Source organism: Emydura macquarii, unplaced genomic scaffold, assembly GCF_026122565.2.
Source record: "Emydura macquarii macquarii isolate MOO-44397 ecotype Brisbane River unplaced genomic scaffold, CSIRO-AGI_Emac_v2 contig_1027, whole genome shotgun sequence".
NCBI lineage: Eukaryota > Metazoa > Chordata > Testudines > Chelidae > Emydura > Emydura macquarii.
In genome coordinates this window covers 829,469-855,299 of record NW_027131164.1, presented here as the reverse complement: position 1 = coordinate 855,299, position 25,831 = coordinate 829,469, and the positions used below count along the sequence as shown (strand labels likewise).

Here is a 25,831-nt window from a genome sequence, read left to right as displayed (position 1 = left end):
TTTAAACGAGGCTTCCACTCGTTTACTTGGGAGCCAGTTCTGACAAAGCTCACTGTTAATTCCCGCCCCCTGAAATTCAATCTAACTTTCTCTGCTTGCTCCCATTGCTCTTTCTTAAAGGCCTGATGCAACAAAGCCATTAAGCATGTCTATAATTAAGCATGTGACTAGTCCCATTGACTTTAATGTCCTTTGACTGCCTGAACCCAGGTTAAACTCAACTTATGCAAATCACAGCTTTCCTTGTGTACGCTTATGGTTTGTGTTGGTGCAGTTACATGAGCTGTTGGCCACTGGCAACTGAATTCTAAGCCTAGAGTACTGGGGAAACTCATCACCGGAATGGCTTTGGAACATCAAATCCCACACAGTTTTCTTTAAAGACCACAGATTCATAGATCCATTGATAGATTCACAGAGCCTTAAGGCCAGAAGAAACCATAAAGTTAGGTAGCCTGGCCTCTTGTGTATCCAGTCTTATTGGAAGACATCAAGAGATGGGAAATCTACCCCTTCCCTCGGTAGTTTGTTCCAATGCTTAATCTCCCTCACTGCTAAATGTGAGCCTAATATTTAATTAGAATTTGTCTTACTTCAGCTTCCAGCCGTTGATGCTTGTTACACTTTCTCTACTAGAATGAAGAGTCCTTTAGTACCCAATATTTTCTCCCTGTGAAGATACTTAGGCACTGTAATCAAGTCACCTCTCTGTCTTCTTTTTGATAAACTAAACTGATCCCATTAGCACTGCTTTTGAATTTATTGCAAGGAATTCCAGGTGTGCTAACTTCAGATTTCCTCAGTCCTCCTGGGGGACAAATTCACTACTGGAGTACACAGGCTGCCACGTCATTGACGTAATGACATTGTGCCTGCTTCCACCAGGGTGGATGTTATTCTTTGTTTTGAATTTGAAGCCAAGTCAGTGCAGTGCACGAAAGATGTCAGTAAAGAATACATTTGCAACAAGCAGAGAGTTTTTTTGTTAATGTCATGACGAATGAGCTCAATGGAACTGAGGGGGTCATCTAACATGTAAAAACACAGTCAGAAAAATTACCCAAGAAAATCCTGTATGTAACCATTTCTAACTACTACTAATAATCATATCCTTACTCTTATATGACAGATTTGATCTGCAACGTGCTTTACAGATATTATCAATCAGGACCACTCCCTTACAAAGAAGGATGGTGTTGAGGTTGTGGTGCTGACCTTACACTTAAAAGAGCTGGGTTCTAGTCCCTGCACTGTTGCAGGCTATTTTTGCAACCTCACGACAAATTTTTGAAAGAGCTCAGCTATCATTTAGGCACTAGAATAAGTAGCCAGATTTTCAGAAGTACACTTAGCATGTGGGACACTGAATTCATGGGAGAATCTGGTTCCAATTGTGGGTGCCCAGCTCTTAAAAAAATCTAGTCCCTTAATTGCTCAGTGTCTCACATCTCTATCTTTACAAGAATACTTCCTTTTCCTCAGCATTTGTCTGGCTTGTCTATGTAGAATATTAAATGTTTAGGGCAGGGACTCTCTTGTTCTGTTTGTACAGCACTTACCACAGTGGGAGCCCCCATCTTGGTTGTGGCCTGTAGGTGCTACCTCTGTATACTTAATAATATTCCTTATTCTACAGTTGTAGAATCTGAGTCAGATTGATTAAGGGACTTGCCCAGGACCACAGAGTGAGTCAATGTCAGAGCCAGGATTGGGATTGAGGATTTTTGTATTTCTTTTCCTGTGTTCATATGATCAGATTGCTCCCTTCCACAGAGCTGCCAGAAGCTACCACTATTTTCTCACTTTGGGGGCATTTATGGGACACATGAGACTTTGCAGTGAAATATGAGTTTTCCAACGGTGAAGGCCGTCGTGTTTTCACACACAACTTGAGACAAGACTGGAAAAGGTGTTTTACTTTTTGGCAGACCTACCCTGATCTGATTTTTGGCTGGTCGGGTGGAATTGAAGACCTTCCCTCCCATTAGCTATGCCCCTCAGCAAAAGATTCTGAGCCAAATTTCTTGGGCCAATGGATCCCAGCTCAAAACGTGGCTTGATGTCTTTTGTGCAAGTGGAAATATACTGCCACATGAGCTCGGAGTATTCTTCTTGTCCAGGACTGCTGAAGATAAGTCTTAACTACTGGTAAAAAGAAGCATGGCACAGGAAACAAAGGTGCAGATCCTAACTCAAACTACCTTCAAAGAGCTGGATCAAAGGCTCTATTACTGAGGTGACATCCTTTCAATCAACATTGTCCTTGCAGTACACCATTGAGAGGGTCCATGCAGCACACCATAGGAAGGAAACACTGCAGATTAATTCAATGCACATTGTTGTTTGGAATACAACAAGGTATATTTTCCAGGGGAAAGAGATGACTGTGGCCAGTTGCGATGATTGTGATTGATAGGACTGAGGCTATTTAAAGACTCAAGAGAGAGAGATTTTCCCCATAATGGAGGATTTATTTGATTGTCAGCTTATTGGATCTGGTTCTGTGGCCCTGGAATATTTGCATGTAATATGCAAATCCAATTACCCTGACTGGATCAGGTCATTGGTCACATTTGCTGTGTTCTTTATCCAGTTGCAATCACAAGCCGATAAATTGTCACTGAACAGTTAATTGTTTCTAACATTTTGCTGCCCCACCCACACTGCTTGTTTTTTTATAAGTGGAAATTTAGTACTGGTTAAGGGTGCTGGAACTGACAGCTTCATAGCCTGAGGTCCTCCATCTACCCACCAAACAGGTACTGTGTGAGCTCATCCATCTGTCTCTATCTTAGAGGGGCCACATCTTGGGGTAAGAAGCAAATGCAGTCTCCATCTTAGGTGCTCTGTCAGTTCCATCTTTGGCTGCTAAGCTGTGACTTCCGATAAGGATGCCAGCTAGTGTTAGCTATGGCGTTGGGCTTGTCTGCTGAGAACTGGACCAAGACCACTGATCTTATTTCACAGAGGTCACCCCACCACCATCAGCAAGTGCTTCTTCTGCATAGTATTTGGCTAGGCATACCTGATACTCAGTTCTTTGGGGTAGGACTCCCTTTGAGCCCCAAAATAGATACTGAAAATAGTTCTGTATGGGATGATGGAATATCTGGTTTAAGGACTGATTTGGATAGTCCTTTTCTGATCCTTGTCTTCATAGCTACTTCGATGTGTCTCATCCTAATCTGGGGGCCTGATCCAATGCCAATTGAAGTCAGTGGAAAAACTCTCAATGGGTTTTATGTTGGGCCACTTATGAGGAATCATTAGGTTGATTAAGGAAAAGACCTTCATTAATTCCTTTCTATTTTTTCCTTTGATTATTATGATTATTAATAATAGTTTTATCATAGTTCCTAGAAGCCCTAGTTGTAGACCAGGACTCCATTGTGGCAGATTCTGTACAAACATAGAACAAATGCATCTTTCTCTTTAGGATGGTTTCCCTGATTTTTACCATCTCAGGGATTCCCTGGTATAACCAACCAGTTTATCCCTTGCTGAAAATTCCATGATAAGCATCAGCAGAGGACCAGGAAAAGATAAAGCCTAACCACACCAAATGGATGTGAGTATAAAACCAAATATTCTATCTTGCAGGGCATTTTACATCTCCTGGGAGGCGCTTTGGTGCTAGCCCAGCTCTGTCAAGTTATTAACATGCATGGGAACCAGTCATTGGAGTCTACTTACAGCAAAATGTTACAAGCCCAGCCATAAAAAGAAATTTCATTGTACTTTCAATCAGTGACAATAGTATTATTTGAGGAAGAAAAAAATCCTAATCCTAATCTTTGGGTAGTTTAATTGCTTTGGTAGATGCACAGTTAGCGTTTTGTTTTAGATCTATGTGATTTATATAATGTAATTAATATATTAAAATATTAATAGTAAAAAATATCCCCTGGGTGTAAATGGGAACAACTTTAAGGGCTGACTTTGGCCCTCAGAGACTATTGTATCCCATCATCTCTTTCTTTAACCTGATTAGCCTCTTTGATGGATGAAGTGTCCAGGGTAATATCCTTTAACAATTACTTAGCATTGCTGTTTCCTCCCCAGATTCTAAACATCCTTTTTCTTCTTTGTCTTTAAAGGGAAAAGAATAGCATCAAGGAAAGATGTGTTGATATATTTCCTGCTTGCTCTTGAGCAGTAGCAGCACAACACTGCACTGTGAAAATAGTTTGATTAAAAATGTTTAGCTTAGAGGGGTAGAATTCATTCTTTATACTATGCTGTGGGCAGACTCCTGTTCCTCCTGCAGTTCCAGGGAAGTCAACGGGGTTTGCACAGAGAGCAGAATGAGGTCTGTTGCCCAAAGGCATCTCTAAGTAAATCAGTTTCAATGTGCCATTAGCACAGATGGAACACGTGTAGAATTACTTAAAAGGTGGTTGTGCAAATTCTTTCCACGCCTTTCTGTTTGGAACATCAGTCCTCTGTGCAAACCAAACCCTCTGAATATATTGAAAGGATCATATCAGTTTGTCTAAGGGATTCCTTCGCCTTACTGTCAGCCAATTAGCACCCAATTCTCCAGTAGCTCCAAGGCTTCCCACTTCTTTCCCCTACACACTATTCTATATGGGATTTGCCCCCCACCCGTTACAAACTCCCCATGTGAGCATCATCCAGCAGTTCCCAATTGCCCCTTTCCTTTAGGGATCCAACGGGTGGCCCTCTGGTCCTCCTCCTCATGATTTACAGGCAGCTGTGTTGCAAGTGCAAGTGCTCTGGCATGCAGTCTGTTCTGGGGTGCCCCTGAGCAGGGTGCGAGATGTGGCGTGCAGAATAAAGCAGAAGTGCTGCAAAATTTGCTAGACTTTACAGGGAGCTATTGAAAGATAATAGGAGAAGATGGGGGGGGTTATGATAGGGTGAAAGAGTGGGAAGAAGTGCCTCTGTAGCTCTGTTTGGCTGAGCTTTTGTGCCCTCTGTGCTTCTAAGGTCAAATTGATCCCCACTGTAAGAGCTTCTGTAGTTTACACTCAGCAGCCCAAGGGGCTGTTACACCTGTGCATGGGAATACCTGGGCCAATCACCCGACCCCTAGCTATCCCCCCCTCCTACCAGAGCCTTAGGGCGGTGGCAGATATGCCATATGAGGTAGGAGAATACTCAGGAGGGCTGGACCCATCAGCTTTTTAGTTGCTTTGTGATCTGGCCTAAATCCTTGTTCCCTAATCTCAGGACCCCTTGAGGCCAGCCATAGTAGGAAAGGCACAGTGGGTTTGTTTAATGATTCAAGGACAAGGAAATCACCCCCTTTAGATTCATAGGCTAAAACAAGAGGACAGGAATATGGTTTGTTTTCTATTGACCATTGTATAGTAAGCAAAGTTGAATAATGAACACAGGAATTACTACCCTGGATCACATCAGGGTCCATTTAATCCACTGTCCTGTCTTCAGCAAGGGCCTGAAGCAGCTGTTTCAGAGGAAGGTGTACAAAACCCCACAGTAGGCAGACATGGGACAATCAGTCCCCCACTTCTGGTTTCATGCTGATCTCCAATAGATAGATACAGGCATAAACCCTGAAGCATGAGGTTTTATATCCCTTTAAAATATAGCTCTTTCCACTTTGATCCCTCTTTTCTATAAGCAACAACTGACACAAGCCTTTCTTTTATCCCAGAAAAGGTTTTAAAGAGACAATCAATAAAGCAAAATGACCGTTTATCTGAGTTACTTATATAACACCCCACTACGATAGTGTCTCCAGACCTCATAATCCTTGGCATCCTCCCAGCATCCATTTTATGGATAGGGAACTGAGATACAGGGAAACGAAATGATTCACCCGAGGTTACACAGGAAATCTGTGGCAGAGAATTGAGTCTAGTTTTCCTCTATCCCAGACTGGTGCAATGGCCACTGAACCATCTTTCCTCTCTCTCTCGTTATCAATTTATCATAGACCAGATGTTTATTTGTGAAAACAGTCATGAAACAGTGATGGGAAAACTCCTTTGGACCTTGATTCTGATCTGACTTACGCCTGTGTAAATCAAGAGTGACTCCACTGACGCACAAAAATTACATCTCAAAAAAGAGAAAGACCAAGTTGGTGAAATTACAGTGGTGTGAAAATGGTGTGTTGACAGAATCAAGTCCTGTCATGAGCACATAATCCTTTGCTTTAAACAACAACAACAACAACAAAAAAAGATGCGAAGCCAAAATTGCATGCAGACGGGTTGACTCAAGGCTGAATGTGGTGTAGCAGCTGTCTCCTCTCTAGCGCCTCCTGCTGATGATCACTCCAGCCCTGCGGTGGTCTGCCTCTTCTCCTGATTCAGCCCTCAGGCCAGGTCACTTTAAAATCTCTCCCCTTCGGAGCTATCAATGTCACAAATGAACGGAGTCCCACGCGACGTTGGTCGCTGTAGCCTAGATGACGTCTTCCACCCCTCCAGAGTGTCTTCCACCTTTCCTCTTCTGTTCTACTTTTCTGTCAGAGTAGTGGCCCCAGGGCTTCTCCCTGGCATCTTTTAACCAAACTCAAAAATGAAACACACACCAGGACAGCAACTTCTGCCCCCTCCCCAGGCTTAAATTTGTAATCCATCCTAGGTCTGCCCCAGCTCACCATTCCTCTGCAGAACGCAGACTCCCAAAAGTCACCTCCCTGGGGTCTTGCCCCCACTCTGGATTCTCCGCTCCCACCTACCTGCCAGGCCACCTGCCTGTCAGTTGGCCTCCTTGCAGACCCGCTGCAGGAGTCGTCTTCATCCCTGCTGCCTTCTCCCATCAGGGCCCATCCCAGGGTGAAAACTCCCTCCTGAAGTTCCTTTTCAGTTGAGCACCTTTGTGGGTTTCTTCCCCAGAGATCCAGGTCCTGCCCTTTTAGTCAGGGCTACTGGAGCATGCTTAACCCTGGTGGCTTCTCTGTATCTGTCCAGGCTCCACTCTCTGCTCCTCAGAGACTGATTCCCTCTCTCTCTCTGAAACCTCTTGCTAACATGGGCTTCCTTTCTTTATAGTCACAGCCTAGCTCCTTCCCCAGCTGGGCTTCATCTTTAATTAGGCCTGCTCCACCCTCCAGGTGCAGACAGATGGGTTAATTGGCCTCTTAGGTTCACATTAACCCTTTCAGAGCCAGCCTCCCCTGAGGGAAATAACGTGCACAAACAGTACCTTTTTATCAATTATTCTACATAAGTTTTGTTAAATACCTGATTTTGAAAAGGACCTCGACCCACCCTCACATTTTGCAAGCAGGATATATGTGGGCTCAGCTGATGCCATTTAGATTCTCAGCTCTGTGATGCTTAGGTGTGATAAGCTACTTAGATGCCTCTAAAGCATTTATTGCTCTTGTGAAATTACAGTAATGCCATACAAATACAATTATTTGCAGCTACAGTTGCCTGGATACAAAGTTGGAGGCTGCTTTTAATTAGAATGTACCTCTTTTGCAAGATGACTTACTTTGAACTTTGTTTTAGACGTCCCCTTGCCTGGGATGTAATTGGAAGGGAACTATTTGCTCAAGGGTGAAGAAAACAGCTTTCATGCATTTTTTTTTTTTTAAAAAGAAATAAGGTTTATTTTTCTCAGAGGAAAGTCTGAAGCAACCCAAAGAAATGAATTAACTACTGATCAATAGGAGTCTTTGGCCAAATTTTCTGTTACACCCCAGGCCGCCCCACTTTAATGAATGCTGTAGGTGTAAACTCTGGGCAGAATTTGGCTGGTTTATACCTTGGACTTTCTGATGGTCTAGATGAGCATATTTCAACTCAGAGAAAAATAGAGATGAGGTTTACCTGATGCTAAACCTAAGATGAATCATGTGGCCTTTTCCCACTGATCGAGCTACTGCTTTAATCTTTGTTGAATGCTCTTTTCCTAACTGCTTCCATGAATCAATGCACTTCATGTGCCTGGCTGACTCTGAGCTCTAGAGCCACTTGGCTAACATCAGCTTGAGTATGAATGCTTATATCTCAACTGTATCACTAAATTGATCTGGTATATTGCAGATTATGTATTCTTTGTTTTGTATGACTTTCGAACCAAACCTTATAACTTTTGGATAATCTATGCATTATTCCCTGATGTACAGAAACTCTTCCCTTCAAAAATCTCTGTATTTGATCATTTTATAACATTAGCTTTAATAACATTTTTAAATCTGATACGTATCCTATCAGGGGACTCTGCACTTGATAGTCAGATAGTTCTTCTCCATCTCTAGCTATCATCTATTGTGATATTACAGTAAAGTGAGTTAAATTGGAATAATTCAGATTTGAAGTTTTTGGAACTACAATTAATAATATCCTGTAATTGAAACCCAGGTTTGTCCCTGAGTAGGAACAAAGCTTCAGTAGCCTTTGTTCAGATTGACATTGGGGTAAATGAGGTCAGAATTTTGCCCTGGAGTGCCTGTCTAGAGTAATTTGCATTCCAAAGGCCCAATCCTGCAAAACCTCACCTGCATGAGAGTTATTAAAGCACTTAAACTGTCCAGAAGACAGAGCAGAAGATGGTCCTCTTTGACCATTTATGAAGCCTAAGTGGACAACAGATGCCACGTAAGAGTTACTATCACAAAGCCTGACAATAGTATAGAGTGTACAATAGAAGTCTAATGTTTCTTTCTCAAGGAAGAAGTAATAAGAAAGCCTCCTGAAGAGCCTAGTGATTAAGATTTATCTCAGTTTCTTTTTATATTTGCTGAGTGCAATAATCTTGAAGGATGAAGCAGCTAAGATAGCAATATGCTAGCCATACTATGAAAAGAGATGGAAGATGGGCTGTGCTTAGTAAAGGCCACTGGTGGTCTTTCCAGAACCTATGTCATCTTGTTTGGCCCAAGAACAGGGGTCCTTGATGACACTGTGCTGAAGACTTCCTGGTGTATAATGAGGTTAAGATGTGATGATTATTAACACTGCTTCTCTGTTGCAGGGACCAGAGGTATGACAGATTCTGTGATTTCCTCCTTCATAAATGGTCAAAGAGAACCATCTTCTGCTCTGTCTTCTGGACAGCTTCAATAGGCTTCGTCCAGATTGACATTGGGGTAAATGAGGTCAGAATTTTGCCCTGGAGTGCCTGTCTAAAATAATTTGCATTTGAAAGGCCCAATCCTGCAAAACCTCACCTGCATGAGGATTATTAAAGTGAGTAAGGCCTTTGGTTAGCATGGTACCGAGATAGCAGCCTTAATGAAGTTGAACCCTTGTGCTCAATAGAATTTACATTAGAAAGACAACTAGGAACGGACAAGCATGTGTTCATGAAAACTTGCCCCTATTGTTTTTGATGAGCATTTCATAAACCCAATTACAGATTTAATAGGCTAAGGTTCAGAAACAAATATTTGTGCTCCAAACCCTCTTGTCTTACTTTTTTAATCATTATTATTAAGAACTGGAAAGCTGCCAAGACCATTCTGCTCTCTATTTTCCCACAGCTTTTTCTGAGCTCACAGATCACGCTTGGCATGGAAATAATTGTGGGTTTAGTTGCATAAGAATATTCAGTAGGTGCTCAGTACCGTCTTTCTGTTTTCTTTCCAGGGTAAACAAAAGCTCTGGCCTTGTTGGATATACTGTGCGTTTTGGTGTTTGCTGCAACAAGAAAGTGACTGTAATTTGCTGTTCCAGAAAACTGATGGTTATTTGCAGTGGCAATTGCAGTTACACTTGAATGCATCGTACTTACTGTCCCCCCAAGATCCGAAAGCAAGATATGTCATGTGTTATATTTTTTCCTTTAAAACACGAAAGCCACGTAAGGTGCTTTTCACAGAATACATCCAAAATAATTTAAAGGAAAAGATTTAATTAAAAGACAAAGATTTCTGCCATTTAAAGACTTTTTAAAAATAGGATTTTTAAAAATGCTTTCATAACTTAAAAATATCTAAAGGGATTTTTCTCAATCTTTCCAGAACGATTCACTTACGAGCTGAGACCAAGCTTAGGAAGTTTCAGTCACAAAGGAGAATATCTCGAAAGTTTTGACCATGTGAATATCAGAACTTACATAGAAAACAATTTTGCCACTTTAATCATAGACCCTTGGACTTCAAGGCCAGCAGAGGCCATTATGGTAATTTAGTCTGACTTCCTGTATAACACAGGTCATTGACTTTTACCCAGTAATTCCTGCATCAAGCTTGATAACTTGTGCTTGAACTACTGTGTATCTTGTTTTATAGTAAATATTTGCTTACATGCACTTGTCTACAACAATAGCACAATTTCTAATACAATAGCTACCCTTTCTAGAGTGGTAATTTCCAGCTCACTGAGACATACCCGTGATAGCTCGGCTAGAGTAAGTAGTGCGTGTAAGCGTAGTACCCGAGTAGGTACCCGTCCAAGAGGCTAGAAACATACTTGGGGTGATTAGCCCATCCTGCCGCTCACAGCACCACAGTTAAAGCTTGAATCTCTGTTGATATGCTCTATTTTTAGCATGATAGCTCCATCAGAGCTGGTGCAGGTATGTCTCCTCAAGCTGGAAATTCCACCTCCAGCTCAAAGTGTAGACATGTCCTATGTCTCTAACCACAGAAACGTCTTCATGTGATTTTGTTCTTTGTTCAGATTTCAAGACCATTGATCATTCTTTCCTTCTCTGGTGTTCCAAGCAAGATTTGGGCATCTCATGGGATCACAGGCATCAGACCAGTGGTCAGTCTAGTCCAGTACTATGTCACTGATGATAGCCTGTATTAGATAATTCAGAGGAAGGTCCAAGTAACCCCATAGTGGGCCATTATGGAATAACCTATTTATAAAGGCACAGGGGTGAAATATTTTCTTAACTCCTACCAGTTAGTTCTTGGTGCAGGTCCTGAAACATGAGAGTTTATATCCCTTATTACAAATATTTAGACTACCCAATGTAATTGTGGATGTAGTCATTATCCTGGGTACTTTCCTTTCCTGTTTTGAATCTACTTCTTTGACATTCCTTTCACATCTGACCTTCATCTGTTCTGCTATAGAGTGCCATAGGGTTCTTCCTCTTCTCTTTCCATCCTGTCCTACTGAGATGGTGCATTGTTAGTTTGAACCATGGATTTGCTCAAATTGGTACCCTATGCACACAACCACCTATTCCAGGCGACTAAAGATGAGATCCTCTAAAACCTCTTTCACCGAATGGATTGTGAACCCCTCTCTCCCACTGGTGAACAGTTATTTGCATGATAGCCTCCGAAAGCCAATTTTCAATGGAAAATTCCCATGCAAAAAAGCATCTTTAAATGGCAGAACTTGTACAGTTTGAAGCTTGACCCCAAATTAAATGGAACATACTACTTGATGAAAAGTCCTTTGTGTGGCCTATGTCTTTTCCAGGAAAATATGTGGCATACAAAATCTTGCTTCTGAAGGTTTTCTGAAGGAACAGTGAGTATTGCACATTCAAGGGCAGCTGAACTGAAGGCAGTGGGATTATGCATGGGAGTAACTGCTTCCCAATGGGAGGAAAGGGATTCACAGTCTGGCCCTGTGCAGAGATCTCATGTTGGCAAAGTTGTAATGAGCAAGTTTTTCTGAATACTAATATGACACCCCAGAAATGTAGGCAGCCTATTAATATACCTATTAATATACCCACTGATAATAAATAGGGAACCGAATAGAACTGGAGCCTGAGAGCAGAAACCCAGGGACTCCGTTGCAATGTTGCTCATTGGCCCAACTACCTCTCTGTTACTCCTGCAGGGGAGAGGCTCTGCTCCACGCCACCCAGCTCTTCTTACTGTCTTCCCATTGCATCCCGGCTCCCACAACCCATCAGATTGCAGCCATGCTCCTCATCCATCCCCAGCTGTGCATGTGTTGGGGTTCAGCTCTGCCAGTAGAGGGGTAGTAACCAAACCTGGGTGGTGTAATGGCACAGCCTCTTTGTTGCTGGCATGATGGAGAGGTGGCCAGGCCAAACTTTAGTGGTATTGCCACTGGGTACTCGGGCTTCTGCTCCCAGTCCCAGGCTCCTCTCCTCCATATGGCAGGGCCTGTGTCCATGGATGGGAGTCACTGCTGTGGGGTGAGCGCAGGCAGGCTTACTCTCCAACCCTCTCCTTTCCCCCATCCCAGGCCCTCCCTTCTGCACTGGCTTGTATCCATGCATGAGACTTCATGAGGTAGGTGTGAGTATGTGAGACAAGGAAATGGACATACTAACACTGAGCTCCCAATATCTGCTGTAATTCCTGAGTTCTCACTCTGCATCATGCATCTTTTTCTACCTAATGCCTGTACGATGCCTAGCAGAATGGCCTTGACTGAGACCTTTTGGCATTATTACAATGGGGATAAGTCATCAGAGCAATGAAATGTATTACATGACACTTTTAACATGTGTATATAATACATGTGTATATAACACACTTTCTAATTCATTCGTCAGTGTTAACTAGGTGATTAAACTGATAGAATTTATAGTAGAATTAGCAATTTCTCCTAACACCTCTTTGAGCCAAAGTAGAGGAATACGTACAATGAACAAATTCCATAAAAGCACATACCTCAGTGACATTTTAATTTAAAGAAATCAGCAAGTATTTGTTGCTCAAGAAAACTGGCGGCTGTAGCATGCAGTCACACGAGGGCACAGTGCTTAATGGGTGTATATACGTGGAGATTCTATATCCTATCTGGACGATTATGATGTGTGTGTATGAGTACATATATACAGACACACATATGGGCACATGCACTCACATGAATACAATACAGGAACAATGTGGGTACAGGATGTCCATGGGACATCTGACTGTCTTAAAGTCTGCAGGCTGATTGAGATGACAGTAAAAGGCCAATAAAGCAAACAGCTCAGAGCAACAAAGCCTATAAGATTACTGGAGAGCCCTTAGCCATCCTCTACAGCTGATTTTCCCCATCATTCTTACCCTGTCCCCTGCACTGCAGTGGCATGACTCAGCATTTTCAATGACTTACCATGTTGAATTGATAGTAATGAAAGAACACAGGAAGTTAGAGATGCAAAAGATTCACTAAGACATCCCATTCACATCCTTACCAGTACAGGAGTGTTCCCTCCACGGTACATTATTGACTCATTTATCCGGTATAGTTTTAAATGGCAAATATTTCCATCACCGGCCTCAAGAGGCAATTCCACAGTAGCCGTTGGGGAATCTTCCTGATATGCAGCCTGAAATTGCAACTAGAAACTACAAGGATGGGCACATTGCCAATGGGAGAGAGAGAATCTACTTTTTCTTAATTTCATTTTATTATATACACATTAGAGATGGGCCAAAACCTTAGAGCTGAACAGCCCTGCATTTTAAGAAAATTCAGATCCAAAGTCGTATTTTGTGGCCCTATTTTATAACCTTCATATTCTCGGAAGCTGTCGTCCTGTGCCCTAGATTGTCAGTCCATCCTGGGATGCCTACAAATTGTTGTTATACTCTGAAGTCCCTCCAGTTAATCTCCATATGTCTGGGACTGAAGTGCCAAGAACTGAGTGCAAGAAGCCTAGTTGTGCTCTTACCTCTGCACCAGTGGAAATCAGAAGTAACTTGCTTTAGCTCAGTGCTTTTACTTCATGGCATTTGTTTGAGTGACATGAAATCAGACTGTTTGTCTGACAATGACTTCACTGATAGCTATTACTTACACTGGGAAATAATGGCAGGTGGAAATGACAACGTTGACATTATAGGTTCAGTCTTGAACACCACCCTGGTCTCTTGGTGCCACGCCTGTGATTTAAAAGGATGGAAAACTCACAGAGCTCCTCAGCTGCAGATTCCCTAGCACATGGGAATCTCTAGGCAGCGTAGAGCAGGTGGTAACAGGCTCCTACCACTACCACCTCCTGGCCCAGGGAGCATGGTGTGGATGTTTCTGGTGGAGATAGGGCATAGTGCCAGTGAACTCTGGCAGTTCCTGGCTTGTGGAGGGCCCTTTCTGGGGAAATGAGTGGTGTTTGGAACATGCCTAGGAATTGAGCCCTATGTGACTGCATGTGCATTCCCTTGTAATAATGTAGAACTACATTACATTTGGGAGCATATAACAATCTAGCAGAGCTGGGATGTTGTAAGCACTGGGATGGAGACTGTCTCTTTGTATCCCGGGCTCTTTCTTTCCAAAACTAATATATACATAGCAACCTAGAGTACTAAAGACTTTTCCACTGTGCCCTTTGAAAAGCAAAAGCCACAGTAAGCAGCAGACTTATGAATCATTGGCAATAGATGCAAAATACCTTGTTATGAAAGTCAAGATAGTGAAAAAGAAGAACCAAAAGGAAAACAGCCCAGCGACAGGACAGACTAAGGTTTTTGTTGCTAACAGATAAAGCTGTTTATAACTTCAAATGCCAAGTTTTAAAGATGGAAGAAACATAAGAGAGTCAAAGATGTGAAGCGCCATCTAAAATCGTAGTGTGGCGATAGTCAGAAAAGTGAATCTAAAAAATGACATGATAGACTTGCACATTCATTCTTTTAATGACTCCATAGCAAATTTGTTCAGCATACAAGCCAACAAGATAATCTCCGTTTTGTCTCTGAACTGCCAGTCCTATAAACCCTGAAAGTTGAGCTGTGTTCTATGTGTCTCTCACCTCATCACCAGCAATAAAGATTATGCAGTCAAAATTTAGCTGACCATGTGCAAGACACAATAGAATACAAAGGACTCAAATACCATGATAATGGCTATGGTATAAGAAACTAGATAGATAGCTAGATACTGGAAGCTCTTGCATAGCTGTATTGATTCCAAGCTGCTACCAGCATGTAAAAAAACCTGATTTATCAACTAAGCAAGCAGATACTCTAAACACATGTAGGACTTGATTGAAAGCCTATTGAGATAAATGAAAAGACTCCCATTGACTTCAATGGGCTTTGGCTCAGACTCAGGCCCCAGGGGAGACAGAAGGGCTATTGCAGGCATAGTTATTGGGAAAGCTTGCACTCGGGCTGCCCTGCATCACAATTTTTACCTTTCACAAGAGCACGAAAGCTGAAATGTACTACATTTACAACAGAAATGTTGAATATCTGCATCTGTTCAAAGCAGTGTCAGATAGTGAACAGCAACCCGTTAATTTCATCAGCATGGGCTCCCTTGAGTCATCGGACTGTGATTTGTGTAGGTGGGTTGCAGGGAGGGACCTACGGTATAACAGAGATATTTTCCCAGAAAGTCCCACGTGGCACTTGGAGGTTCAGGAAAACGGACTTACTATAGTCTGTGTGAGTCATTGCCTTTTGTCAGTGGTTTGGAACAGGTCCATACAAAAACCACTTTTGCATGATATCAAATAAATCCTTTTTGGGTGTTTTGTATTCAGTTTCAGGATTACACACTATTGCACATTGGTCCCCAAAGCCTACTTTTTAAGATAAATGGGTGAGATGAAAAAATTGAGGTCTTGACCATGTGTGGTCATTAATGATCAGTTACCGTTTTCACTAGAGTAGAGGTTTTTAAATTCCAGCTTCCTGGTCAAATTCCAACTCTGGGACTTGGGTTCTGTCTACCTAAAATCTCTTGAAGCTTCAACTTGATATGGAATTCTTCACTTCCAGTCCTGGAATCTGTTGGGTGACGTTGCTGTGCGCTATTTAGAGCAGTGGCAATTTACATTAGAGTTTGTTGCATTCTTTTGTAGTGGAACTGCTGGAGCAGTTGCTACTTATAATTTAGACATTTGTAAAGATCTGATGCTTGCTTGCTTTAATCATACAAGGGGTTCCATTTACTTCAGTGGGGCTGCTTGGGTGAGCAGAATTTGGTCCTAAATTTGTAGAGCATAGGGACATGAAAGGCCCTACAAATTATAAATGTAAACTGTTGTTACTATAATGGATAATAATAGCTGCACCAGGCAGCTAAATGCATTATCGGGGCATCGTATTCTAACATACATGTTCTTTTATTTTTTACCCCTGCATCGTGATTTTATTGTGTAGTAGGTGGCATGCATGTCTCAAAATCCATTCTTTCAACAGATTAAGTGGATCAACTAGTGACTGGATTTTATTTTTGCAGCATGTAAAATGCTTTCAATCCAGTGGTTTTGAGACTCCACACAGCTCAGATGTATGCAAGACACAGGCAAAAATATCATTTTCTTTGAACTGTTCTAATTCACAAATGGTCCTTTTTTGGATAGAAATGGATACTGTTGTGTATTTTCATGGTTCTAACCTCATCCCCTCTAGGAATCTACCCTCCTCTGAAAAACTGGGGTAATTTATATGGGGCATTTATCCATAATTTTTTTTTCTTCTTAATCCAAAGAATATGTTTAGTTTCAACAGTTGCTGGCCCCAGCCTGCCCAGATAAAGAGTCTGGATGTAGTTTTCCTCTCTGAAGTCCCAGTTTGTTCAGCTTGCACTATACTTTAAGCATTAGCTGCAGGATTTGTTTAATGTTCTGCAGGATCTATTCTAATTATATTGAACTTTCAGAACAAACACTATGGGCTGAAATGCACAAATGAACATATTGTAGAGACCTGGAAACTGACAAATCCTTGTCTGTCTATTTTAGGGATAATCTTTCAACGTTCTTTCCTCCATTCATATATATAATATATATATAGTGTGCAAAGGGAATTCATTAAGTAGTTGGGTAAGGGGGGTGGTATTCTGTGAATGTGGGAGTGGCGTTCTTTAGGATAGCACAGAAGGACAGAACTAACAGTAAGGATGAAATTAACAAGCAGAAAGATCAGGGCTCAGGAGACCTAGATGCAATTCCCTGCTCTACAACAAATTTTTTGTGTGACCTTGGGCAAATAACCTAGTCTCTGTGCCTCAGTTTCCCATCTGTAAATATGGGGATTTTGGCACTTCCCTATCTCCTAGGGGTGTCATGAGGGTAAATGTACTACAGCTTATGAAGCGCTCAGATACTATGGCAATGGGGCCATATAAGTACCTAACATACATTGAAAACTTCAGTTGAATGTCAGGATAAACTTCCTGAGAGGGAGATGTATTAGACTGTAAAATTGTCTCCCAAAGGAAGTGGTCAAATCCCCAGCACTTGAATGTTTAAAACTAGACCTGTGAAAATGTGCTGTAAGGGGTGTTAATTAATAGAGAGGTGGGTTGATGGATGGATTTTTCCATCTCTTAGTTCTGTGATTCTAAATACTGTCTGTGGAGAGAGGAACGTTTTCTTCCCCCTGTCAGCCCCCGTTCTTTGCCCCACGAGAGACATTCCAGAGCACCCAGAGGTAGAAAATAGCATGTTAGACAATGGTGCCAACATGCTACGGGCAGTTCAGGAGTGTGACTCTGGCTGTGTGCATGTTCTGTGTTGCACACTATGCTTTTAAATTGGCTCCTCTCTGGGTACGTCTACACTGGAATAAAAGCCATGGCTAGCTTGGGTCAGCTGACTTGAGCTCATAGGTCTTGGGCCATGGGGCTTGAATTAGCTGAGATTTTTTATGTGTACACTTCATAATTTTGGAAGTTGCTCAGCTACCATGGTCATGTGCTCCATGTAAGAGACTAAATAGATGCGGAGGTGAAATTTTCCATATCCCTTTACCAGTCCCATAATCTACATAACCCGCCAGCAGTTACTCAATTTTCAATGTTCCTTTTCTGTGTAGAACCCAGGGGTGTGTTAGCATTTCAGCTGAAGACTATCTGTAGAACGTTTCCTCTCTCAATCTTCTGAGATACGTGCCACTTGTTTTGCTTGTTTTTTTGGTTGGATTGCCTGAGCTATTGGTTGACGGAACTATACAGACTAAGTGTGTGCCATGCCCCGTCAGGGTATCTGTGCTTAATGCCGAGATAACTAACACATCCAAGTTACATTTTTTTAATGAGAAGTGTAATGTAAATAATTTTTCTTGCTGGTTGGCTCGAGCTGGACACCATGCATTATGTCAAATTAGTTCCTCTTCCTCTTGTGATAACATGAGGGCTGTATTTCAAAGGAACCAGATGTTTTAATTTTTCTTGGATAGCTGGCTGCCAGACGTCTGGGACACAGAAGCTAACTGGAAATTGCAAGGAGGTTGCATGGGGCTTTTGCTTTTTGACTTTCTTTCTAGCTCAGGACATCTGTCCTGCATGTTATCACAGCAGCATGGAAACTAGAGAAAGAAAAAACTTCCAGTATTAGGTCATCTAGACCGCCCCGTCAATGCAGAACACTTTCATTCAGCGTATTCTTCAGAGCTTTAGCAACTCTAGATAGGAAAGATTGTCTGGTGAGTAGGGTGCCAGCATGGGCCATGGGAGGTCCGGGGCCAAGTCCCAGCTCAGCTACGGGATTCCTGTGAGACCTTGGGTAAGTTACTTCGTCTCTCTTTGCTACTGATTTCAGTCGAAGTTAGGAGCCTGAATACCTGGGAGGATTTTGGTCTTAGTTCTCCATCTGTAACATCAAGGGGATTATAGCACTTCCCTACCTCAAAGGAGTGTCATGAGGATAAATACGTTTACGACTGTGAGGTGCTTAGGAGACTATGGTGATGGGGCCATGGTAGGCAGCCAATTTGAAGTGATGGGGCTTTCCCCACTTCTCATGGGAGGCTATTGATCAATTACAGACAGCTTTAGTAAGATTCTTCCTCTCAAGATAAGGCTCATTGCTCTTACTTCTTACAGATAGGGGTTCCTGAATTTTTCTGCAGGGGATAGGGTTTCTGGGAGTGGCATGGATGCCATGGCATTAACTGGGGAAATGCTGGCTCTAATATATCTGCTTGTGCTCAGGAAAAGGGAGGTCAGTGTTTTCCCCAATTTCATTCAGATTGCTTAAATCAGTGGTTCCCAATCTTTTTGACTTGAGGACCACAAATATAATTTTTACAACCCTGAGGGGCCACCAGTCTCCGCCAGCAGCCCCCCTACTCCCTACTGCAGCCAGAGGGAGGGAGTACAGCAAGAAGGATGTCCCGGCCCCTGGCTGTTTCCCAACCGGATGAACCTCTACTAATAATTCTAGAAGTGTACATGCTGTTTCCTTGGCAGCCAAAAATGAAAGGGCGGTCAGTAAATACAGTCACAGTTCTCAGCATCAGCAAAGACAAAAAGTCTAATACAGTGTAAAGCAAGGTGACTAGATCACGTCCTGACCCTCAGCCTTTGTAGCTATGCAGGCTAAATAATGATGAGGGTAATCAGATCTCATGCTTCAAGGTGTCAGCTGATTACTTACAGAGATCAGGAAGGACTTTCCCTCCGCATGCAGGGTTGCACACATGGCCAGGTTCTTTTTCACACTTTTCTTTGTGGTGTTTTTAGCTATGTAATAAAGTTATGTCCTAATTTTCGGTATCCTGCACCTTTAAATCTCTAAGGACTCTGCTGTTTGCAGAAATGAAACAGCCGTTTTGTTGATTTTAGCAGACAGTATCATGGAAGGAACACACATATTATACTCTCTCATGGAGATTTTACTTTTGTCCTTTCTTGTTTTGTTGTTTTCTTAACCCTAAGATGTATGGAAGATCCTTATGCTTTGTAGTTACATCAGGTATTGGCCATTGCTGGACACGCCACCAGACTAAATGCACTGATGTGGCAAACGCTAATTTACTGTGGGACCAGATCCTCAGCTGGTGTAAATCTGGGTAGCTCCACTGACTCCTCTGATTTACAGCTGAGGATCTGGCCTTATAACTGTAGGGGAGAAAATCCCCTGCTCTTACTAAGACTTTCTTGGTCCAAAGCATGAAATGTAGTGTTAAGCACCATTACTCTGGTTTGTAATAGTACAAAGGAATGGCTCATTATTTGCCTTAATTTCTCTTCAATAGCATTTCAAATAAAAGATAATATGCTAAGGTAAAGATCAGAAGAGGGAATACTGTTTACCATGTATTGCTTTTATTTTTTGAATGTTAAATCAGTGTTTTGAAGAGACTTGTCACCTCCTAAATATTTTTTCACCACCTCATTTAAATATTTAGACCAATCTAAAGACTTAACAATATTCCTAAGAAATAAAATGATGTCTTAATAAATTCACAGTACTTTGCATTCTGATATTGAATCTGTCTGTCTAGACATTTATAGCACACTCCTGATGGTGGTAAATGAGCATGTCTTTGGTCTGCTTACAGTGTAATTAAATGTGAGCTGAGCCTGTAGCATAATGCAATAATGCAGTTTATTACCAGCTGAAATAACCCATCCTAATGATTGTGTTGTTCTTGTTGTGCTTTTCTTTCAGTTCCCAAGAAGCTTCTGCATGAAACCCTGCCAAAATCAACCAACTACCAAGGAATTCAGCAACCACATTTTCCACAGCAGTCAAGAGAGTATGATCCTAACGTTATAGGGGACGGCGTGTTCTTTTCCGATGTCTTGCCTTCCACTATAGAGCGTGTTCTGCCAGGTAGCTATGGCTGTAACAATATTTACAGAAACCTAAGAGCATGATAACAATTATGAGTTCCCATTAATGGACACTAAATACCAGAATCCTTACTCAGGCATTTGTGCTGTTCGTAGGCCCCACCCATTTCGTAGCACTGGGAGAAATACAGTTTTATCATTGCACAAGTAGCTCCTGGTTTTGTGGTTTCTGAGTTCTCTGTACCATTCCAGCAGTAAAGTAGAGTAAGTGTCTGTCAGCACAGTACAATGATTTCAATACAGTTTTAGGGCATGCTCCTCCTTCCATTGAAATCAGTGGCAAAGCTCACATTGACGTCAATGCCAGTGATTGGCAAGGCATAGGAGAAGACAAGTTCTCTGAAGTAGGCATGGGGGAAAGTGGGTGACTTTTAGCTAGGTCCTGGAGTGAATGGCGAGCCCGTGGACCCGTGTGAGGACAGCCTATGGCAATGGATCGCACCTTCCGTCCTGTGCTTTAGTTGCAGTAGAATAGATCTCCTTTCCTCCTGCATACCCCCAGTAGTTTTTTCTGCCCTTGCCATCTGATTGTATGATCCTACAGATTAGAAAACCAGTTATGTGGCCTTCTGTTGCTTGTTGCTGGAGCGTAGAATGGCCAGACAACTGTTCATTTAGGAACTCGTTTGCCAGTACTAAGACTCCACTGTCCCTAAGACACATCAGAGGAGAAAGCAAAGAGCTGTGTCTCCTTCACAGTGGAACTCATCATATCATTCCAAGTAGAGAAGTTATTCTTTACTTTGCCTCCTAAAAGCCACTCCTGTTGTGCAGTGTTTGCACAGAGCAGCTGGAGCCTAACAGGTCTGTGTCTCCCCCCTGGGCCTTGCCTTGCTGATCTAGTACACGGCACATCTTTTGGGGAAGCCCCAGGAGTGGGTGTGATTTGAAATCTTTGTCCTGCTGAGATCCAGAGAGGCTTTCTGAAAACACGGAGGAGTCTGTGATGTGAGAGGATTTGTAGAGGGAAGGAAAAACAAGAGAGAATAGCATGGGGGCTTGCTGAGTTCACCAGGGTTGGAGAGGAGCCATGGTAAACTCGTAATCCTGCCCCACATATGAATGGCATTGCAATGTCAAATGTGTCCTGAGTCAGTTCTGCTACTCTGCACTCAGTTATCTGTCCTCCAACGAGGCTTAATTGACATGTCTTCTGGTTTTCATGGGACAGCCCCAGTTATGACATTAAAGAGTTCTGAATTATTGCCTGGGACACCGTGACGTGAAGTCATGTTGCATCATGGAATGATGATGCCATGTGGCCACAGGGAAACACCACAATGCGGCGATACAGTTACTTTGCCCAAGAGAACAAAGTCTAAAAGGTGGCAGACCTCCCCATTAGCCTTTCACTGTGTACGCTGACACTGTCATGGCTTCTGAGCTTTTGGGATGCTCCAGGTGCAAGGAATGGGATGTTTCCATTTTGGAAATGAGAGGACCATATACACAGGATTAATCAATTATCTCTTCTACTCCATTTATGCTATGCACCATTGCATTAAAGCCCTGTCACCACTATAACTTGTAACACTCTATCCAGTTAGTGGTGTGCTTATTTGTAAGCATGGTTTCCTTCCACATATTGATCCTCATCTTGGTCATCATTGGAGACTGATCCTCAAGAGCTAGTATAGGAACCTCTACAGATTGAGGAGAGTTCCCTAGCTGGAAAAGTACCAGAGTCAAGTGCTCTGTGGATTGGGCACAGGTGGGGGAAGACAGAACACACACCAGGCAGGGCATGTCCATGCACCACGGCTAACTGTGGCAGCTAATAATGTTTTGCCTTACACGTGATAGTGGTGCCCTGATCACAGTCTGAGAGCTTTTGCTATAGATTAGCACGTGCTGCTGCTGCTGTGTTTTAAAAGAAGACCTGACATATTACAGAACAGAGTATGCAAGGGAGCATCAGAGGGATCATTAAAGCATCGTTCACTGTTTATCTCTGAGAGTCCTTTTTGTCTTTTAATTCCCTCCATAAAACCTACATCTGCTGGCATTGGTTAGGCAAATGGTGAGCCAAGACTTCTGTTTTTCTGCTAAACTCCCTTCATTTTGTTAACTCAGCCTTCCACCCACCTGCCACCTCATTGGTTAGTTTTCTTTACCTGTTGACACCAAGATTGTAAATGCTCTGTGGCAAGGATTGTTTTCTTCGTTTGTTGTTTGCACAGCACCCAGAACAATGGGGCCCTGATCCTTGACTGGGGTTCCCAGATGCCACTGTAATAGAAATATGATTAATAAATAATGAAAGTTATTTATGGAAAGTCAAATCTTCCCATATCTCCTCCATTCAGTTCCCTGAGGATAGCTAGTTTGGTAAGTCACAATCCCTTTAAAGCATGAGGCAACTGGCCTGGAAAACAACTTTAAATTAACAGAGCCACAACCGGGGCTTCTTTTACATTTCTGTCTCTAACTTACTCAGCATCCCATTCAGCTCCGCTTCATCCCCCAAATGTGTGGCGCTTCCAGGTACTACATTTACTGCCATATCAATAGTTTGGGGTTGGGAATGGCATGTTGAAGGCTCTACGTTACAAGAGTTACTGGGTTAGGGCCCAAATGCCCAAAGTGCTCAGACCTTGGGCAGAGGACAATTGACACGACAATAATAATAATACATTACACTCCAGTAAAGCTTGCTATCTGTGATTGTCAAAGTGCCTTACAAGAGCTCAGCCAGATAGGTCTTGTTGCCATTTTACAGATAGGGAAACTGAAGCCTGGAGAGAGTAAGAATTCTACATCCTGCCCGGTGTTAGGCACCTAGATAAATGGCCTGGTTTTTAGAGGTGCTGAGCCTTCATATCTTCCATTGGCTTCATATTAGGAGTTGAGTGGGAAAAATCAAGCCATTTATTAAGGTGCCAAAATATGGATATAGAGGGAGATTTTCAAGAGTACCCTTAGTGCCACTGACTTTCCCATTGAAAATGTCAGACTTTACCCTCTGTGCATTCGTTTTTTCATCTCTCAGACTGACTTTCAATGTGGGACTAGTGCTCCTAAATCTGAGGTGATTTTGAAAATTTCCCCTTTGGTGCCTATCTTCAGGTATCCATGTCTGAAAAGTTTAGCTTAAAAGAATTGCCCAAGGTTATACAGTCATTCAGTGACAGAGTTGGAAACAGAACACACGTTTTCCAGTGGGCAGTCCTCCACTGTAACAACTAGACATCACCGCAGCGTCCAGCCCTAATTAGAGGCTAATCGGTTAGGAGTCTATTACAGGAGTGGGTGAGGTTCTGTGGCCTGTGTTGTGCAGGAGGTCAGACTAGATGATCATAATGGTCCCTTCTGACCTTAAAGTCTGTGAATCTAGAGAGGTTATTTTACCGCTGTTTTGGGCACTGGTCTGACCACTGCTGGAATACTGTGCCCAATTCTGTTGCCCCCAATTTAAGAAGGATGTTGATAAATTGGAGAGGGTTCAGAGAAGAGTAATGAGCATGATTAAAGGATTAGAAAAACTGCCTTCTAGGGATAGATTCAAGGAGCTCAATCTATTTAGCATGACAAAGAGAAGATAATTAAGGGGTGACTTGATTACACTCTGTAAGTACCGGCATGGTGAACTCTTCAATCTAGCAGAGAAAGGTCTAACACGATCCAATGGCTGGAAGTTGAATTTAGACAAATTCAGACTAGAAATAAGGTGTAAATTTTTAATGATGAGAGTAATTAACCATTGGAACAATTTCCCAAGGGTCGTGGGGATTCTCCATCATCGACAAGTTTTAAGTCAAGATTGGATGTTTTTCTAAAAGTTCTGTTCTAGGAGTTATTTTGGGGAGGTTCTGTGGCCTGTGTTATACATGAGGTCAGACTAGATGATCACACTGGTCCATAGGCATGCGCACGGGGTGTGCTGGGTATGCCCAGGCACCCTAGTGCAGGGGTCTCAAACATACGGCCCTCTTTTATCCGGCCCACGTATTTTTTTGATGTGTCTCGCGGTGCCATCTCGCTGTGCCGCCGAAAGAGCGGAGGGCGCGCGATTTCTCGGCGGACACAGTGAGCTGCCGCCGAAAAAGAAGGAGCTGTGAGATTTTGCGGTGGAGACTAGGATGCCGCGAGAATTCCGCTGGTGGGTAATTCAAATGTGGCCCGCCGGTGGAATTGAGTTTTTCACTGGGTGCACACCCTAATGAAAATGCCCTAATGAAATGTGCTGCGCATGCCTAATGCACTAGTCCCTTCTGGCCCGGGACTCCGTGAATCTATGAAGCCACAGTAATAGGATGCCACACAGACACTCATCCGTTTGAGCCATCAGAATCCAAGACCAGACATTTTAAATTAAAAGCTTTCCCTCTCGCCCCTAAATCTTTGTCACTGACCTCAGGGGCAGCACAGCTCCCAGGTGGGTACAGTGTGAAGTGAACAATGTAACCATTCACCAAGATGTGCACATGCAAACACAGAGAGGCAGCGAACAAATGCGGACTTTCATGCGCTGCAGGCTGGAGTTGAAAGTGACTTTGCTCCTGCAGCATTAATGATATTTCATGCACCAGAATTGTCAGTTTCCTGAACTTAATACTAGCAGATAAGTGGAAGCCAGATGCAATTGCCAGCTACTGTGCACTGCTTGTTTTTAGCCTGTACCAGGTATGCAGGGAAAGGAGTCTTAAAACATTTAACAACCATAGGCTTTTCCACACTTTTAGGTGGGTGATGGAACTGTCCCTATGGGCTGACTTTTTAATGTGTTTGAAACAATTAGTATTTTGCCATTGGATGTGGTGTCTGCAGACAGATCAAGGTACAGCCAGTACTTAGCAGTGATCTGATAAGGTCTGAAAGGGTCTCTTTCAGCCTCCTAGACTTAGCTGCCTTCTCAGCTCCGGTCTTCAGCAAATAAAATCAAATCATTAACCCATGTTCCCTCACCTCTCTGAGGGGGAAATTATATCTCTGTGAAACACAATGAGAGCATGCTTCTGAGGGAAGTCATAAATGCAGGCAAAGATCCGCCCTTCCCTTAATAAGGCTGGAGGGAAAGCAGTGCTGCTTGCCAGACAGAGATCACTATAGAATCACAGTGAGATGCAAGTGTAGCGTTGCTGACCCTGTCTGTGTCTTCCAAGCCCATGTGCTGAGAGTTATTACGCGTTTAGAGGAACCCAGCATTGATAAAGGCTCTTTGATTTTCAAAAAAGAAAAGCAACCTGACTCTCTATTTGCTGTAAAGCATTTGGGTGTGTCTAACTGGGGAGACGTGGAAGAGAAGGATATCGGGGAGAGGAGATGCTGCCTGGTAGCTAGCACAGAAGCTGCCTCGAAAGCACTGTGTGCTCTCAGCCGAAGCTAACTGAGAAGGTCCAGCTGCCAAACTGGGGCAGATTTGGGTGGCGTTTTCAGTGGCTAGTTCCTGATTCCTGAATGGAGAGGCACAGGTTCAATTGTTTTAGTGCAGGACGGTGTTGGAACTGACGTGCTTTTTCCCCTCATTCAAA

General features: G+C 42.8%; 1 protein-coding gene across 1 annotated transcript in view; it reads left to right on the top strand.

Moving 5' to 3' along the window:
- Window positions 1-25,831, top strand: part of EVA1A (eva-1 homolog A, regulator of programmed cell death) — a 113,370-nt gene that overhangs the window by 74,477 nt on the left and 13,062 nt on the right. The window contains exon 2 of the mRNA XM_067544855.1: window positions 20,176-20,340. The gene's annotated coding sequence lies outside the window, so the exon portion shown is untranslated. The remainder of the gene's footprint in view (window positions 1-20,175; window positions 20,341-25,831) is intronic.